Source organism: Geotrypetes seraphini, chromosome 2, assembly GCF_902459505.1.
Source record: "Geotrypetes seraphini chromosome 2, aGeoSer1.1, whole genome shotgun sequence".
NCBI lineage: Eukaryota > Metazoa > Chordata > Amphibia > Gymnophiona > Dermophiidae > Geotrypetes > Geotrypetes seraphini.
In genome coordinates this window covers 203,498,702-203,517,346 of record NC_047085.1, presented here as the reverse complement: position 1 = coordinate 203,517,346, position 18,645 = coordinate 203,498,702, and positions in this window count along the sequence as shown.

Here is an 18,645-nt window from a genome sequence, read left to right as displayed (position 1 = left end):
AGCATTGACTTGTTGAAAAGTCCTTGTCATAATAGCTCTCAAAGTTGTCAGCCTGTGCTTGCAGGCAATGGGCATGACTCCTTGTTAGGCACCACCAGCCAGTCAGGTTTTCAGGATAGCCCTAATGAATATGTATGGGAAGCAGAGATGCACACCTGTCGCCTGCATATTCACCAGAGCTATCCCAAAACCACTGCTATAAAGTATATGCATTGCTTGGCTCACCTAGGCATAAATTAAGAAGGTGCGCTCGGACGTGGGCTTGTCAATTCTCAAATGGAATCTTAGCACCAAGATGCCAAGAAATAATACCGCAAGTCTCAAACTCTACCTCTCACTAAAGCCAACTACCCCAAACAAATAACCTTACCCATTTCTCACTCTTTTTGAAAATGACCAATTTTTTTTTTTTTTTGTAAGTTCTTATTATAATACATCTTGGTTAATTCTTTTGTAATCCGCCTTGAACTGCAAGGTAATGGCGGAATAGAAATCCCTAATGTAATGTAATGTAATTATGGAACTGGTGCTAAGTGCATGGCATTGGAGTACCCAAACTGAGGTGTCAGTGTATAGAATTCATTTTATGGTGTTTAAAAAAGCATTAATCAATGGCTGCCAGCTTAAGATGGAGCTGAGAAAACAACTCTATACGGAGGGATGGTGCAGTTTATGTTCGTTCTTCTTGGCAATAGCTGAAACTGACTGGGGCTTGTCTGTGGACTACAGTCTTCAAGTCAGCTCAGATTTTTCTGTTTGTTTCAGGTATAAGCATTAACTGGGCCACAAGAGGACCTTCACTTTCTTCATGATTAGTTGCTTGATTTTTGTTTCTGCTTTGTGCCAACTGCTGTGGAGTTTACAGAATAAGAATAGGACTGAAAAAAAAATCAATTTTTTAAGGTGTAGGGCCAGAATTTTACTCCCCAGTGTACATATAATCTAAATGCGCAGCTGAGTTCAGTATACATTGGTTGGTTTCCAGGTCTCTATACAGAGTGGGTCTACAGGCTGGCCACCCTCAGGTCCACCCTTACCATTGGAAGCCAACAGGGTCAGGCCTAGCTCGTACCGGGATTGGAGACTTCCTGGGAACACTGTAGGCCCTATGTTGGGCAGCAGTAACACAATGGAGCCACACACTGCGCAGGAGAAGACAATGGATTCCTCACTGTGCATGTTGCCATGTAGCGAGGCTTTGTTTGGCATGACATACACTATGGATGTGTATTTCATTCACCAATGTAGGTGTAAAACATACATCACAGTAAGGGGGGGGGGGGAGGGAAAATTCATCAAGGGATGCTAATCTTTATAACCAGGACAGTGACAGAGTGGAACATGTTTTTCTCCAGGACATGCTTGTGCTTTGCCCTGTCAATCTTTACCTCAGTCTTCATAAGCCTCCACAAGTCCCTACTGCTGTGAAGCATCCCTACAACATGTTGCCACTACCATTCTTTTACTGTGGTACATCAATATTTTACATCAGTGGTTTTCAAACCTATCCTGGGGGACCCCCCAGCTAGTTGGGTTTTCAGGCTATCCCTAATGAATATGAATGAGAGAGATTTGCATATAATGGAAGTGACAGGTTTGCAAATCTGTCTCATGCGTATTCATAGTAAATGATGGCAAATAAAGACCCGAATGGTCCATCCAGTCTGCCCAACCATATATGGTCCTTTTTCATAGATATTTCTGGGCCAGAAACCCAGAGCCCTGCCCGGTAGTGTGCTTAGGTTCTATCTACTGGAATCTCCATCAGAGCTCACTCCAGCCCATCTTAACCATCCCAGCCATTAAAGCCCTCCCCAGCCCGTCCTCAACTGAATGTCCATATACGGGACACAGACTGTGCAAGCCTGCCCAGTACTGGCCTTTGTTCCTTCAATGTTTACCCATTATTTTCTGATTAGACATCCTCTGTGTTCATCCCACACTTGTTTGACCTCTGTCATCGTATTCTCCACCAGCGATATCCTCAAAACCCAACTGGCTGGGCCCCCCCAGGACAGCTTTGAGAACCACTAGTTTACATCCTACATCAGACTGAAATCTTTCCTACACGCAGTGTTCCCAGCATGTCATAGGGGCAATTCTACTAACGGGCACTTGATGACCAGCCAACCACTAGATGGATTGAGGCTTAACCCCCTCCTTAATCCTCCAATAGATGTTGTTCCCCTACCACCCCCATAATAACTGAAACTGAAGATGCAGGAGCAGTCAAAAGCACCCAGGAGTAGCTTAATGGTCAGTACAATGGACTGTGAACAAGGGGATTCAGGTCTAAATCCTATTCCACCTAGTACATTTATGATGGAAATTATGAGCCTTCCAAAACCACCAAATTACCTGTGGTACATAAATATTGGAGTCATCTGCAGGGTAGAAAGCTACTGTAATGGTGTACAGTTAAGTACAGTAGGTTTTATTCTATTCCTGGAGGGCGCAGAAAGCACAGTTATTTACCATAAAGCACAGTTACTTACCGTAACAGTTGTTATCCAAGGACAGCAGGCAGCTATTCTCAACATATGGGTGACGTCATCCACGGAGCCCGGATGCGGACAGTCTCGCAAGCAGAGTTGCTTGCAGAAACATAGAAGTTTTGAGTCAGCCGCACTGCGCATGCGCCCAGCATAGGGCGAGTCTCAATTCAGATAACTAGCAGATAAGCCAACCAGGGGAGGTGGATGGGTTGTGAGAATAGCTGCCTGCTGTCCCTGGATAACAACTGTTATGGTAAGTAACTGCTTTATCCCAGGACAAGCAAGCAGCTTATTCTCAACATATGGGTGATCTCCAAGCTAACCAAAATGGGATGGTGGGAGTGTTGGCAACTTAGGAGAATAAATTTTTGTAATACTCTCTGGCCAAAATGGCCATCCTGTCTGGAAAAAAAAATCCAGACAACCATCCTGTTCCGCCACTTATTTCTGTCAAATGGGATGATCAGTGACACTCAGAAAAGCACACAGACAATATAAAGCATATACAATCACACTTTATTATACATATATATATAAAAATAGAATAACATCACCGTAATTCTGGGCAGCACCATCCTTCACAATCGGGAACCCTCTGCGATTGATAGGAGGGGAGAACCGGGTTTCTGTCCCTTCGTTGCAACGAAAACGGATTCGGATTCTATGGGCTGAGTTCGTCTCTTATATAGGGTAACAACTGCTGCCCTCTTAGTAAGACAGCTGGTTCTGGTCTTTTGTTATTTGCCTTGACAACACCCAGGTCAAAAGAGGTCAAGATAGCAGATACTTGTTTGGTTTCCCTGTCTTTTGATGTAACCCAGGAGGTGTGGCAGAGCCCGGTTTCCCATCTGTCTTTACTGATGTTATTTGAGCGGCACGCATGCAAAGGAAGTCAAGATGTTAGCTAAGCAAACTTATTATAGAAACCATCTGGTTTTACTGTCCTGTGGAGATCAAAGAGGTCAGGATCTCAAATAAGCAAAGTTATTGCAGAGACCATCTGGTCTTACTGTCCTGTGGAGATCAAGGAGGTCAGGATGTCAAATACCCCAGGAGGTGTTGCAGTTTATTGTCTCTTTGATGCTATCCAGTTGACACTCAGACAAAGGAAGTCAGGATCTCAAATAAGCAAAGTTATTGCAGAGACCATCTGGTCTTACTGTTCTTTGGAGGTCAAGGAGGTCAGGTAAGCAGACTTGAGGATACATATCATTAATATTCTGAACATGTCAGTAATATGCTGAGGCATAACACATCCCGTCTGGAAAAAAAAAAATCCAGACAATAGTGAGCGGTGAAAGTATGAACCGAGGACCAGGTAGCAGCTTTGCAAATTTCCTCAATAGGTGTAGATCTGAGGAGAGCTACTGAAGCTGCCATGGCTCTGACTTTTTTGGCTGTGACTCGACTCTGTAGATGTAGTCCAGCCTGGGCATAGCAGAAAGAGATACAAGCAACCATCCAGTTGGAGATGGTACGCTCAGAGATAGGATGTCCCAACTTGTTTGGATCGAAAGAGACAAAAAATTGAGGAGCAGTTCTGTGTGGTTTGGTACGTTCCAAGTAGAAGACCAAAACACGCTTACATTCCAGAGTATGAAGAGCTGATTCTCCAGGATGAGAATGAGGTCTTGGAAAAAATACTGGAAGTACAATAGATTGGTTGAGATGAAATTCTGAAACCACTTTAGGTAAGAATTTAGGATGAGTATGGAGGACCGCCTTGTCATGATGGAAAACTGTGAAAGGTAGATCATCAGCAACTAATGTTTGCAGCTCACTGACTCTTCGAGCAGATGTGAGGGCAATGAGAAAAACCATTTTCCAAGTAGGATACTTAAGATGAACCATAGACATTGGTTCAAATGGAGGCTTCGTCAATTGAGCAAGAACAACATTGAGATCCCAAACCACTGGAGGCAGTTTGAGAGGAGGTTTGACATTGAAAAGTCCTTTCATAAATCTGGAAACCACCGGATGAACAGAGAGGGGTTTTCCTTCAATAGGCTGATGGAAAGCAGCAATTGCACTGAGATGGAATCGGATCGATGTAGACTTGAGGCCAGAGGTGGCTAAGTACAAAAGATAATCTAGAACAGAAGATAAGGAGGAATTTTGAGGCTCCTTATCATGAGAGATGCACCACGTAGAAAATCTTATCCATTTTTGGTAGTAGCATTGTCTAGTGGCAGGCTTTCTAGAAGCCTCTAAAATGTCTCTTACAGGATGAGAAAACTGAAGAGGAGTTATGTTGGGAGGTACCAAGCTGTCAGGTGTAGAGACTGCAGGTTGGGATGAAGTAGAGATCCTTGACTCTGTGTAAGCAGAGACGGGAAAAACAGGTAGAAGGTATGGCTCCCTGCTACTGAGTTGAAGTTGAAGGGAGTACCAAGATTGTCTCGGCCATCGAAGAGCTATCAGAATCCTGGTGGCATGATCGTTCTTCAACTTGACAAAGAGTCTTGAGAATGAGAGGGAATGGAGGGAATGCATACAGAAAAAGATTCATCCATTCCAGTAGAAAAGCATCTGCCTCGAGGTGAGGAGAATATATCCTGGAGCAGAATTGAGGCAGTTTGTGGTTGTGGGGAGATGCAAAGAGATCTATCTGAGGCATTCCCCACTGCGAAAAGATGTGATGAAGAGGCAAGGAATTGAGTGTCCATTCGTGAGGTTGCAGAAGACGACTCAAGTTGTCTGCCAAACAGTTTTTCGTCCCTTGGATGTAAACAGCTTTGAGGAAGCTGTTGTGGAGGATTGCCCAGTCCCAAACCTTCAGAACTTCTTGACAAAAGGAGGGAGATCACGTCCCCCACTGTTTGTTAACATAGTACATGGCGACTTGGTTGTCCGTCCAAATGAGGACTACCTGGTCGTGAAGAAGATGTTGAAAAGTTTTGAGAGCATTGAAGATCGCTCTGAGTTCCAACAGATTGATGTGACACTGATGATCCGTACTGGTCCAGTGGCCTAGAGTACGGAGATCATCGAGATGAGCCCCCCAAGTGTAGGTCGAGGAATCTATTGTGAGGACCTTCTGATGAAGGGGCGTTTGAAACAGCAAGCCTCTGGAGAGATTGGAAGAGAGCATCCACCAGCGCAGAGACTGTCTCAACGAAGGAGTGACTGTAATGTGTAGATAGAGTGGTTCGCAAGCCTGCGTCCACTGAGATGCCAGGGTCCACTGAGGAATTCTGATGTGAAGTTTGGCAAAAGGAGTCACGTGTACTGTGGAGGCCATGTGACCTAGTAGTACTAAAACCTCAACCACGACTTTAAACTTTAAAAGAGGAAGATATGATAGCATGAGAGCCATGGTGAAACAACGGATCAAGAAGAAAATGGGCAAAGTCAAAACGGTAGAACAGGCATGGTCCCTTCTGAAAAATAGTATCATGGAAGCACAAAGCCTACATTCCGCGGATGTCCAGGGCAAAGAAAACCAAAGGCAAAAGAGAGCTGGCGTGGCTTACTAAAGAAGTGAAGGAAGCCATAAAAGAAAAGGACTCCTTTAAAGCATGGAAATGCATGAAAACAACCGAAACTTGGAACAAACACAAGGGCAGTGAGGGATGCCAAAAAGGGCTATGAGGAGAAAATAGCGCAGGAGGCCAAAATCTTCAAGCCCTTCTTCAGGTACATGAAAGGGAGAAAACCCGCAAAAGAGGCAGTGGGACCGCTGGATGACCAGAGAAGGAAAGGGTACTGAATTCCTTCTTTGCGTCTGTCTTTACAAAGGAAGACACTGCAACAATTCCAGAAACAGTGAAAGTGTTCAAAGGAGTAACAGAGGACAGCCTTACCACAGTAGAAGTGGACTTGGACCAGATTTACCGCCAGATCGACAAGCTCAAAAGTGACAAATCTCCTGGATCGGATAGAATTCATCCGAGAGTCTTGAAAGAGCTGAAAGTGGAAATTGGAGAACTATTGCAAAAACTAGCCAACCTGTCAATCAAAACAGGACAGATACCAGACGACTGCAAGATAGCGAATGTTACGTCGATATTTAAAAAAGGATCAAGAGGAGTACCGCGGTGGCAACTATAGACCTGTGAGTCTCACTTCGGTCCCTGGGAAGATTCATCCCAGGGACGCTGATCAAGGATAGCATAACCCGGCACTTAGACCCACATGACCTGATGAGAGCCAGCCAGCATGGATTCAGGAAGGGGAAGTCATGTTTGACAAACCTACTTCAATCTTTTGAGACAGTAAACAGACAAATTAATAGCGGAGAACTGGTGGATATTGTATACTTGGATTTTCAGAAAGCGTTCGACAAGGTTCCACATGTAAGACTCCTCAGGAAACTGCAAGGCCATGGAATAGAAGGAGACATACTAAGATGGATAGGCAAATGGCTAGAGAACAGAAGGTAGAGAGTGGGCATAAATGGGAAATTCTCAGACTGGGAGACTGTGACTAGCAGTGTGCCCCAGGGCTCAGTGATTGGGCCCATCTTATTTAATATCTTCATAAATGACCTGGAGGATGGAACATCTAGTGAGAGATCATCCACCAGTGCAGCGACTATAAAAATTGTGGGGGTTACTTTGGATCACACATTAACTTTTAGGAAACATACAGATTTATTAATTAAAAAAGTTATGCGCTTTTATGGAAATTAAGAACCATTAAAAAGTTTTTTGACAACGAATATTTTCGGTTACTGGTTCAATCTATTGTATTATCAACTTTAGACTATTGTAATATAATTTATTTGGGGTTACCTAAAAAGATTATATTAAGACTTCGGTTGGTGCAAAATGCTGCAGTTCGCCTGATTTTAATCTTAAAAAAGTATGATCATGTTAGCCCTTTTTATACCAAGTTGCATTGGTTGCCTTTTGGGGCCAGAGAGCTTTTTAAGTTCGGATGCATTTGTTATAAGGTGCTTTTTGGATTATCTCCCTCATATTTGTCCCCCTATCTGAAACTTTCTTATTCAACAAAAGGAACTAGAAATTCTGGAAAGTTCATCTTCCCTACTCCAAAGGCCTGTCGTTTTAAGACATTTTTAGACAGGACTTTGTAGTATCAAGCTGGGAAGATGAACTCCTGGCTAAGTCCGATGATTGTTCAATCTAATTCTTACCTCACATTTAGGAAATCATTAAAGACCTATTTATTTGACAAATAAGAATATTAATTTTGATATATTTAAATGAGGTCTTTTGTTTCTATTCTTATTGTCGGTATGTTTTAATTTTTTAATAATTTTTAACATTGTACTTGAATGTTTTTAACAATTGTATTACTTTTATTATATAATTTTAGATTGTACATAGATAGTGTGTTTTATGAAACTACCATGTGCTGAAATGTCTCAGTATTCTCCTGTTGTGAACCGTCCAGAACTACTGGTTGGGCAGTATACAAGAAAATAAATTATTATTATTATTATGAGGTTACAGAAATATACTGTGAGAGCTGATATGCTGTGAGACCACTGATAAGCGAGGGCCCACTGAGGAGTGCAAAGATGCAATCTGGCAAGTAGGTGACATGAACCGTGGAGGCCATTTGGCCTAGGAGGACCATCAAGTGACTCGCAGCGATTGTAGCTGAAACATCTGTTGACAGAGATGTAACAAAGCGGTTAGGCAATCCGGAGGAAGAAACGCCCTCATGAGAGTAGTATCCAGAATAGCCCCGATGAACTGGAGACCTTGAGTCGGTTGGAGGTTGGACTTTGGGAAATTGATTTCGAAGCCCAAGGTTTAAAGGAATGAAATGGTGTGAATCGTCGCCAGAGCCACCGCCTGAAACAATGAAGCCTTGATCAACTAGTCATCCAGATAAGGAAACACCTGGAGACCTTGGGATCGGAGCACTGCTGCCACTACAATTAAGCACTTTGTGAAGACTATGGGAGAAGATGCCAGTACGAACGGAAGAATTTTGTACTGGTAGTGACGATGACTGATTTGAAATCGAAGGTACTTCCTGGAAGCCAGATGAATTGGTACATGCGTGTACACCTTCTGGAGGTCCAGAGAGCATAGCCATTCGTTCTGAGCCAATAATAATAATAATTTATTTTCTTATATACTGCCCAACCGGAAGTTCCGGGCGGTTCACAGCAAGAAAACTGAGACATATCAGCGAAGACACAAAATACAGTAGAATTCAGTGGAATACAATACAGTGAAATACAATATGATGCAGTACAATGTAATATAATGTAAAATCATCGCATAAATTTACCAAATAGGGGATAGAGAAGGGTGAGAGAGAGCATTCAAAACTTTTCTCTTACAAAGTATTTGTTGAGAGCTCGGAGGTCCAGAATGGGTCGTAGTCCTCCAGTCTTTTTGGGAACCAAGAAGTATCGGGAGTAAAATCCATGATTTTGTTGAGAGGGAGGGACTTCCTCGATGGCATTGAGAAGGAGGGATTGAACTTCCTGGAGCAGTAGAGAGGTCTGTGTCGGATTTAAAGCAGACTGTCTTGGAGGAAGGTCCAGAGGAAGAGTGTGAAAATGAAGGGCATAACCCTGATGAATGATGTTGAGGACCCAAAGATCTGATGTAATGAGCTCCCAGTAACAGATGGGCTGAGGCAGAGTGAGTAGCAGAGGGATGGCCCTATATTGCAGGTGCCTAAGTTCTTTACAGAATTGCACCTAACAGTGCCTATCTCTGTCTCCACCTCCCCCCCCCCAGGTGTTAGGTGCCATGTGATAGCTCATTTAGCTTCTTAATGTAGATGCCTAGAGGCACCTACTATAGATGACCTTTAAAGAATCTGGACCTTAAGGCTGGATTCTACAAATGGCACCGATATTGGTGGCTGTCTAAAAAATGGCCACCAATCACTTGTCAGTCACGCAATGGCCTTTTGTAGAATCGCAGCTACATGAAAAGTAGGTGCCAGAAATGTAGGCCAGGGTTTTAAATGACATTTATGGTACCTGCCGTCCATGGGAATCATGCCTACAGAGGCGCCTTAATGCCTGATGCTACGTCTGTCATTAACCACACCTACAGTGGTATTAGGCTTTCTAAGACGTCTCCATAGGTGGGATAACAGTGGCATTTTTGGAAGTGCCCTTAGACACCTCCATTTTTTAAAATAATGGCTTTGTTTTTTTTAATCAGTGCAATTAGTATGCCAATTAAAGCAATTAAGTTGTGGCAGTAGGCTGCCTAACGCCACCTATCTTCGGGTGCCATTTTTAGAATTGGGCTATAAATGTGGAATTAAATTAAATTCTGGGGCACTTCACTATTCAACTTTCTCTGAGAAAATTGACTAGCCCTGCTTTTTCCCTCGGATTTTATATATGGCACCCAGGTTTAGGCACACTTCTGAGATGTGCACACAATTTAATTGGTTAACACACTTAACCATCAATAATTGGGTACTAGCAATCAATTATTGACATTAATTGGCACCAAATAGGATTTGCACACACATCTGGCTGCATGCCATTCTATAAAGTTTGGTGCATACAGCCCATTGCGCATATCTCAAAAGAGGGCACGACCCTGCTAGGATAATATGCATGTCAGAGGCATTCCAAAAAGTTGCACATATTGGTACTGAATAATGGATCAACATGCCCAAATGGGGCAGCAAACTTATGCCTACTGAAACCTGGTGTAAATGCTGGAACTCCTCTCAAATGAGGAAAGACTAAAGAAGTCAGCTTGGAAAAGAGATGGTTAAAGATGGATATGACTGAGGTCTACAAAATCCTGAGTGGTGTAGAACGGGTAAGAGCGAATCGATTTTTCACCTTTTCCAAAAGAACAAAAACCAGGGGACACTCAATGAAATTACACGGGAAAACTTTTGAGTAAAAAAAAAAAGTCCTCCTTTTTTTTTTTTTTTTTTAAAAAAAGGAATAGTTAAGCTCTGGAACTCGTTGCCAGAGGAGGTAGTTACAGCGGTTAGCATTGCTAGGTTTAAAAAAGGTTTGGACAGGTTTCTGGAAGAAAAGTCCATAGTCTGCTATTGAGACAGACATGGGGAAAATCACTGCTTGCCCTGGGATCAGTAGCATGGAATGATTTTTTTTAATGTATATTTTAGAATGTTGCTACTATTTGTTTCTGCCAGGTACTGTGACTAGATTTGCTTTAACAATAAGTGCCAGCTTCAGATGTTATGGCCAGTTCTAAAGCAGCAAGCAGGTTCCTGGAGTAGCCTAGTGGGTGCGTTCAGCGTCCTCCCCCCTCAGTTTTACCCATTTCCCTTAAGCGTCTTTTCTTCTCCACTCCACCTTTCCTCCCTTTCTCCCTCCCTGCCCCTTACCTTTGTGGCGCTTCCCCTGACCGACTGACAACAGGCCCGGCCGACAAACCTCCCTGCCCTGTAGCCGCGAATCTAAATTACCTTCTTACAGCAGCTTCAATACTGCAGCTGCTGTAAGAAGGTAAACAGAAACCAGGCAACAAAGGTAGGAAAAAAATTCTTTTTTTTTGCTTCAGGATAAAGTAGTATATTAGTTGTGTTGATAAAAATTTATAAACATTAGAGGCTCTGGTAGAAATTAATAAAGTCTTTTTGCTTATTTTTAAATGGCTGGGACGTAGGGGAGTCCTCACGGGGACGGGTGGGACTTTGACGGGGACGGGTGGGATTTCTGTCCCCGCGCAACTCTCTACTCCGGAGTATCCCACAAGCTCATGACTCTTAACATGTCCTAGAGAGCATCTGCTACATAATCCACCTGAAAATTAGCAACTGAAGGAAATAGACTTAGTAGATAAAGACAGATTGTTCACCCTCTCCAAGATAGGGAGAACAAGAAGGCATTTCCTAAGGCTGTAAGGAAGTTCTTCACCCAGAGAGTGGTAGACAACTGGAACGTTCTTACAGAGGCTGTTATAGGGAAAACGCCCTCCAGGGATTCAAGACAAAGTTAGACAAGTTCCTGCTGAACCAGAAAGTATGCAGGTAAGGCTAGACTCAGTCATGGCACTGGTCTTTGACCTACGGGCCGCCACGGGAGCGGACTGCTGGGCACGATGGACCACTGGTCTGACCCAGCAGCGGATGCTTAACTGTGGGTAGGCATCCTCTGCTTTTGAAGCCTGACACAGGATGGTATGGCAGGCGAATGCAACCTAATTGTTGCTGCTGCCTTCAGCCTCAGAATCCAGGCCTCAATTTTTTTTGGGACCCGATCTTGCACATCCTTTAGAATTGCTTCTCCGTCACTAGGCAGAGAAGCCTGTTTGGTAACCTGCACTACCAGCAAATCTACTTTAGATGTGACAAACAACTCCTGAAAATCCAGAGTTAGTGGATACAATTTTACCATGGTCTGGCAACCCACAAGGAACCCTTCAGAGCCTACCAATGCGTCTTCAGCAATATAGTAATGTCTACATGTGAAGGAAAAAAGGTGGTCTGCTCATAAAGCTGAGCTGTGGAGGTCAGCTGGGGCTCCAGCGTCAGGACCCGCAAGTATTCTGTAGTAACTCCCAATAGAGCTGGTGGCTTAAAAAGGGTAATCTTTAACAAGCGCCAAAATTTTTCTCTGAAGTGTATAATCAACCAGATATCACAAATCACCTCATAGAACATCAACTTCACTCACTAAGAGTACAGCATATTCAAGACCTCAGCAATGTCACTGTTTGAAAAGTAACTTTTTCAAACAGGATCATACACCAGCCTCTTCATCGGTCTTTAAATTATTCAATCAATTTTTATCCCAATAAGTTATTGGGACTTAATTTTCTGGGTGGCCTCCTCCAGCTTGTCCCCAAAGAGCTCATCACCCAAGCACAGAATGTTGGCCAAGCGCACCTGGATGCTGGCATCCAAATCAGAAACCCTTAGCCATACTTGTCTCCTCATAGTGAGGGATAACACTGATGCTCTTGAGGTGACATCAAAGGCATTGTATACAGGTCTCGCCATAAACTTTCTTGTTTCCAACAAGTCATTAGAAATGTGTTGAAAATCATGGAGTTGGTCAGGAATATATTGATCATAATGAGACAATTCTGAACAAGAGACTTCATATAAAAAGTCATTTACAAATTGTAACTTAATATTTACTGGCTAGCATTGACTTTTGAAAAAGTCTATGGCCAAATCTGTCCAATGTTCTTCCTTCTCTGTCAGGTGTGCTAGCATAGGTTCTGGAGCTGTTAGCCTTCTTCAATGCCGGATTACAAGTAATGACTGATGTTGGAGTTGTGGTCTGTCAAATCCTGGGCAAGACTGGACTTTGTACAAAGTATCTAGTTTCCTTGGAGCCACAGGAACTAGAAGTGGTGCTTCCTAATTCTTAAACACAATGTCTTTCATTAAGTTGTGAAAGGGAAGCTTTAGACAATCCTTTGGTATCTGCTTGTAGTCCAAAACATCAGAGTTCTATCCTTGGTTCAGTATCTGACTCTGTCTTGATTGGGAGAGCTTGACCCATTTGCCTAATAAATCTTGTAAAGGAAAGGCTCTCTGGTGATTTACTGTGAGATGGATCTGACAAAATTCTGTATGACTCATTGGTCAAGAGCTCTGGACACTCAGAGCAGGAATGGTGTGACAAATCGATCATATTCCTCAATATCACATTTTGGTAATGGAGAATGTCAAGATATTGATGAGAAGAGTGTTGAGGTCTCCGTTGAAATGGAGAACATTGACTATGATGCCAAGGAGAACATCAAGATGTACATTGAGATGCTCTATGATGTAGATATGATTGAGATCTACAGGAAGAGCTTTGATGCCTTTCTCAGTGACCTTGAATGATGTTGGTGGGAAGTCCGAGACCTGGCTCTCGATGTCTGCGTAGTGTTGGTAGCCATCAGTACAGATAGTGCAGATGGTACTGGGTGTCGAGGCATTGATGACCTTGATGAAGATTCTTGCCTTCTAGGAGACACTACCAGGAAAGATGGCAACCTGGCTCCCATGTGTCGTTTTAAATGTATCGATAGTGTGGCTGCCTGAGATGACGCTGATGCATAATTAAAGGAGGAAACGTGCCTATGCTTCTTAGCCTTTTTTACTAGTATCTTGATGGTTGTAGTAGTGATGATATAGATGTTGAGTGAGGCATCAATGTTGCTGCTGGCTTCAATTCTGAAGATGGAACTTGTGTGTTGGTGTCAGAGGTGGTGAACATCCTCAATTCTCCTGATGATGTCCCAAAACATTTTTTTTAAATTCGAGCTATCTAGCTTTCAGTGACCTCTTCTGAAGTTGAGAGCAGTGCTGATAAGTATCTACATGGTGGACAGGGCCAAGACCCTGACCGTACCAATCATGTGGATAAGTGATTGAAATGGTCCTGTTGCACCAAGTGCACTGCTTGAATCCAATAGGCTTTGACATGGACGGAAAGACCGCTGATGTGAAATCAAAGGACTCCATGGTCCGGGAAGGTCAAGTATATACAAATGTGAAAAGGATTTGATGCTCCTGGCTTGAAGAAAGGCTTGGGGTGGGCCGAAGGCCCAAAAACTGAACCTTGGGAAAAAATTTGTCAAAGGAAAAAGACTGAAAATGAAATAAGAGTAACTAATTTGGAAAAAAGAACCAGGAAGGCACAAAAGTATGAGCTGGACATGCTTTTGGAAGAACTCTAAATAACGCAGCTTCCTAGCTCTGCGGAAAACTAAGAACTGATGATCCCAGTCGTCAGGTGGGAAGGCACCAGCACATGCAAGTCTTGGGACTTGCAAAAAGTTCAAAGTGACAGTACATTTCTGCACTGTCTATACCAGGTTTCGTGGATGACATTACCCACATGTGAGAATATACTGCCTGCTTGTCCTAGGATAAATTAATGCTTAGACTCAGAAATAACAGAGGGAAACCAGCTGTATTATGGATATTTGGACACAATTTTCCTGCCAACTATTCTAGATTAGTTATTCTTTAACAGTTTCATTACTTCTCTTTAGGGGTTTTCCCTGCTCTTGTTGAAACCATCCTGTTGCTTTCTTGCTTGTATCATTCTACCATTTTAAATGATAATCAGCTTTCCAACCTCAAATTCAAAGATATGAATAGATTTAAGCAGATTCAGTATATTCCTAAAATGATTTTGGACCTGCATAAGATGGAATGGACTTTCATCCTTTGATTATATTTAAAAAGCTTCAAGTAAATATTTACAGTGATATAGACAGGCTCGGCCTAAATTGAAAATGTGTGAGTTAAGTACATTTCTCTCTCATCTGTACCTCTTGATTTATTAAACAGACCACTTATTTTGTAAATACAAACTTATTTATTGCAGTTTTCATTGTTCATTCATTTTATTAACAGATAAATTCTTTAAACAAATTTTAAGTTTATTTATAAAGTCTCACATTGTAAACAATTATAACTCCGATTTTAATGTAAGAAACCAGAGAGGAAAAAAATTAGGCCACTCATATGATTGTGCTTATTACCTTCATGAGAAAAAGTTATTCTTTTACACCATGTGCGATCCATAAAGATTCTATCAGCATGGCTAATAGTGGTTTCCTGTTATTTGTTTCCTTTATGGCAGGACATAACTTGATCTAATAATAAACATCTGTTCTATTCAGTATAACCAACAGACTCATATAAAGTGTTCTTTCCTCCAGTTGTGCCCATTATGCTACACTTTCTTTGCAAAGAATAAATGTATCTTTGATTTAGATCTACCAGTATGTATGCTCCCTCATCACTTTCTGTGCTTTTAGATCACCTAAATGTCAACTGAAAAAAGCTTGAAATTTATTTTATGAATGGCTCAAAAAAATAGCATAATCTTCCAGACTGTTACAAAATACACCATGGCAGTCCATAATTTTCTGAGGGGTGGGGGGGGGGGGTGGGGAAGGATGTCCTTTAAAGGGTTATTTTCAATACTTTGTTGGCACATCAAGCACTGGGAAAAGATGCAAGACCTGAGTGTGGACACTGCCAATCTCTGGAATCTTCCTCAAAGCATGACGAGTAGGGATATACATTCATTAGCAAGCTCTAAAAAGTTTAGTACAAGCACAATTCAATGAGTGTTAACCTATGATTTAACACACAAACAATTTACATGTGTTGAGTTCTAAAGTGCATTAAAAATTATTAAAATGAATGCACAGAATGAACTGTAAAAAAAGCCCCCCCAAACTTAAAATCAAATCAAACTGACATTTAGCCTGTTAATATCCCTACTGAACAGACACAATACAATGAAGGTGTGTACCTGCAACAGGGGTTCTCCACAAAAAAAATAAATTGAACACACAAGCAGGTGATGTACCAACATGGACATCTCTCTCCAGGTCTGAAAAAAACCTGAAGATTTTGAGCACTGATGAAACTTCTTTAACATCTACCTCACAAGACCTCTCAGTCTAATGCAGAGTTTAATTGCCAGGAATGTGTGTCAAATTTGTCCTGCTGGATACAAAGAAGCCCTGTAACATGTAAGCAGCTTTACTTTCTCCACTGAAAAGCAAGATGGACAAATCACCCCACAAATGTGGCAGATCCTGTAGCTGAAGGCTGCCCTATTTTATTTACTTTATGGATTCTAAGGGCAACTTCAACATGAATAGTGTGTGTGTGGGTGAGGAAGGGATGAAGTTAACTATCAGTTGAGAAGACCTTGTAGAACTGCTTGTTCAAATGCCCAGTCTCTTCTAGACATACTGTCTAGACAGTCATTTAGTAATAAGATGTAATGTTGTGAATAGGAAGGCCATATTTCTTCAATGGAATTTGAGCTGAGATAGGTTACCATTGCTACCATTTCTCTGGTTTGGTGGGCGCTCACAGTTATTGAGGTTCAATCCTACTAAGCTATAATGGAAAATGCAGTCTGCCAGCCAATTTCATAATGTTTATAGCTACTGTAACAGTTCTTAATCAAAATGCATAACAAGCTGACTGAACTGGCGATATGGTTGTATTTGCTTAGCAAGTCAGCTCTTTGAAAGAAAGTATGAAGCAATACAGATTGACCCATGTGAACAGCAGACACTACATTTGGTTAAAAAAAAAACCCAAAACAAACTTAAGATGAGCTTGAAAGACTGCCTCACTGTTAAACTGCAGATATGGAGAATATGACTTTCTTGAAGCTCACATATCTGGGTTCAAGAGGGAGAGGTATATGAGCTGCACTAAACACAGTCCCATGGAATCAAAGGTCTCTTGATTGGGGTTCCATATGCCATAACCCCCTTCATGAGTTTAGACTACAGATAAAGGGCCCCGTTTACAAAGCTGCAGTAGTGAAGCTGCTAAAGTAAATGTACTGAAACCCATTCAATTTCTATGGGCTTCAGTGTATTTACTGCGGCAGCATCACTGCTATGCCTTTGTAAAAGAGGCTCAAAGTGATAGGGGGATTTCCTTACTATATGTGTGCACCTTTATTGAGATTTTTAAACCAGAAGCGAACCAGAGACCCTTTTTGATTTGAAGTTGCATGATTTTCAGATGATTGCTTTCTTCCATGTCTGGAGGAGGTTGGAGAGGTGCTACTAAAAAATGTTCATTACTGTTATTAGAGCTATCAAATTGATGTTTGAGTGGTCAATCTTCCCTTTATTCTTGAGTTTTTATTTATTTATTCAGTTTTCTATACTATTCTCCTGGGGAGCTCAGAATGGTTTACATTAATTTATTCAAGTGCTCATTGTTTGTCCCGGTGGGCTTACAATCTATCTAAGGTACCTGGGGCAAAGGGGGGATAAAGTGACTTCTCCAGGGTCATAAGGAGCAGCAAGGGTTTGAACCCATAATGTCAGGGTGCTGAGGCTGTAGCTTTAACCACTGCGCCACACTCTCCCCCAGTAAAGGAGATTCTACTAACTGAACTGAAAGCTTGACAGATAGCTGATAAATATAAGAAAAAAAAAAGTTGATCAGTCAAAGTCCTGGAAAATAAAGTGGAATGGTGAAGAGAGACATGTAGAAAGCATCCAAACCCAGTTTGCAGTTGCTTGAGTCTTCTGAAGCTAAACAGAAGCTTTCTGTTATCTTCTGAAGCAAAAATTCTATTTTTTTGAGACACTCCACTCACTTACTAAATCCTGGTCCAAGGATCATTCTTTAGAATCCAGACAACAGCTGGGTATTTGCAATCATATTTGCTTTTCTAAATAGAGCATCTGTTAAGTCATGACAGTTCCAGATCTTTAATATCTCTACATAAGATATAAGAGCCAGTTCATCCTAGTTTATATAAACATTGCCACTTGGCTGTTCATTGAGATCAAGATTCCCTTTCCCGAAATCATGCTGGTGAAAGCTAAAAGAGCACTGAAAATTGTTCATCTCTAGAAGGCTGATCTGATATCTTTCTTCTCTTTTGTAGTTAACATTTCTGGAATACAACATCCATGAATCAGGCTATCACATATCTTCTACCACTAAAGAATATGAACTAGCCAAATGTTCCTTATTTGGAACGATAACAAAAGGAATAATTGGTCTCACCGGAACATTAGTATCCACTGAAATTGATGCATGCAGATACATGCATTTGGAGTCACTCAGCCCTATGATAGCCATGTTTTCTTTTTCATGTAAGATCATGAATGTGCAAGTTGAGGAATTTATTCTGCTTATGAGATTCTTGGTGATCCCTAGCAGATCATTCACTCACTGATCGGAGACGACATCTTTTCTTGCTTGAGTAACTATTAGAATACGAATATACGAATGTTGTTGCTTTGATAGTAAGGTTGTTTTTATAAGTGTTATGCCAAACTACAGTGACTCAAGTACAAGTACAAGACCCTTTATCTGAAATTCTTGGGACAGACATATTTTGTTTTTGGGAATTTTTCGGTTTCCGAACTGATAACATTAATAATAATAATAATAATAACTTTATTTTTATATACCGCCAGCTATCTTGCGACTTCTAGGCGGTTTACAGTAAAAGAGATTGTGAATACAATGAAGAAAATGTAAATACAATAAAGAGAGGCTTTACGTACAATGAATTAAGGAGTTTAGCAGTGTACATCTCAATACAATAAAGAGAAACTTTACATACAATGAATTAAAGAGTATAGCAGTATACTTCTCGTACAATGACTTATAAAGTAAAGCAGGTTACATCTGATAATATTAATAATGTTAACAACAGTTTGTGTGTTGTAAGGCCCGGAAGTGCCAAGCTGTTTGTTCAGATGTAGAAGTATTCCGTGACTTGAATAGAGTGTTCGTAGATAGTGATTAGGGG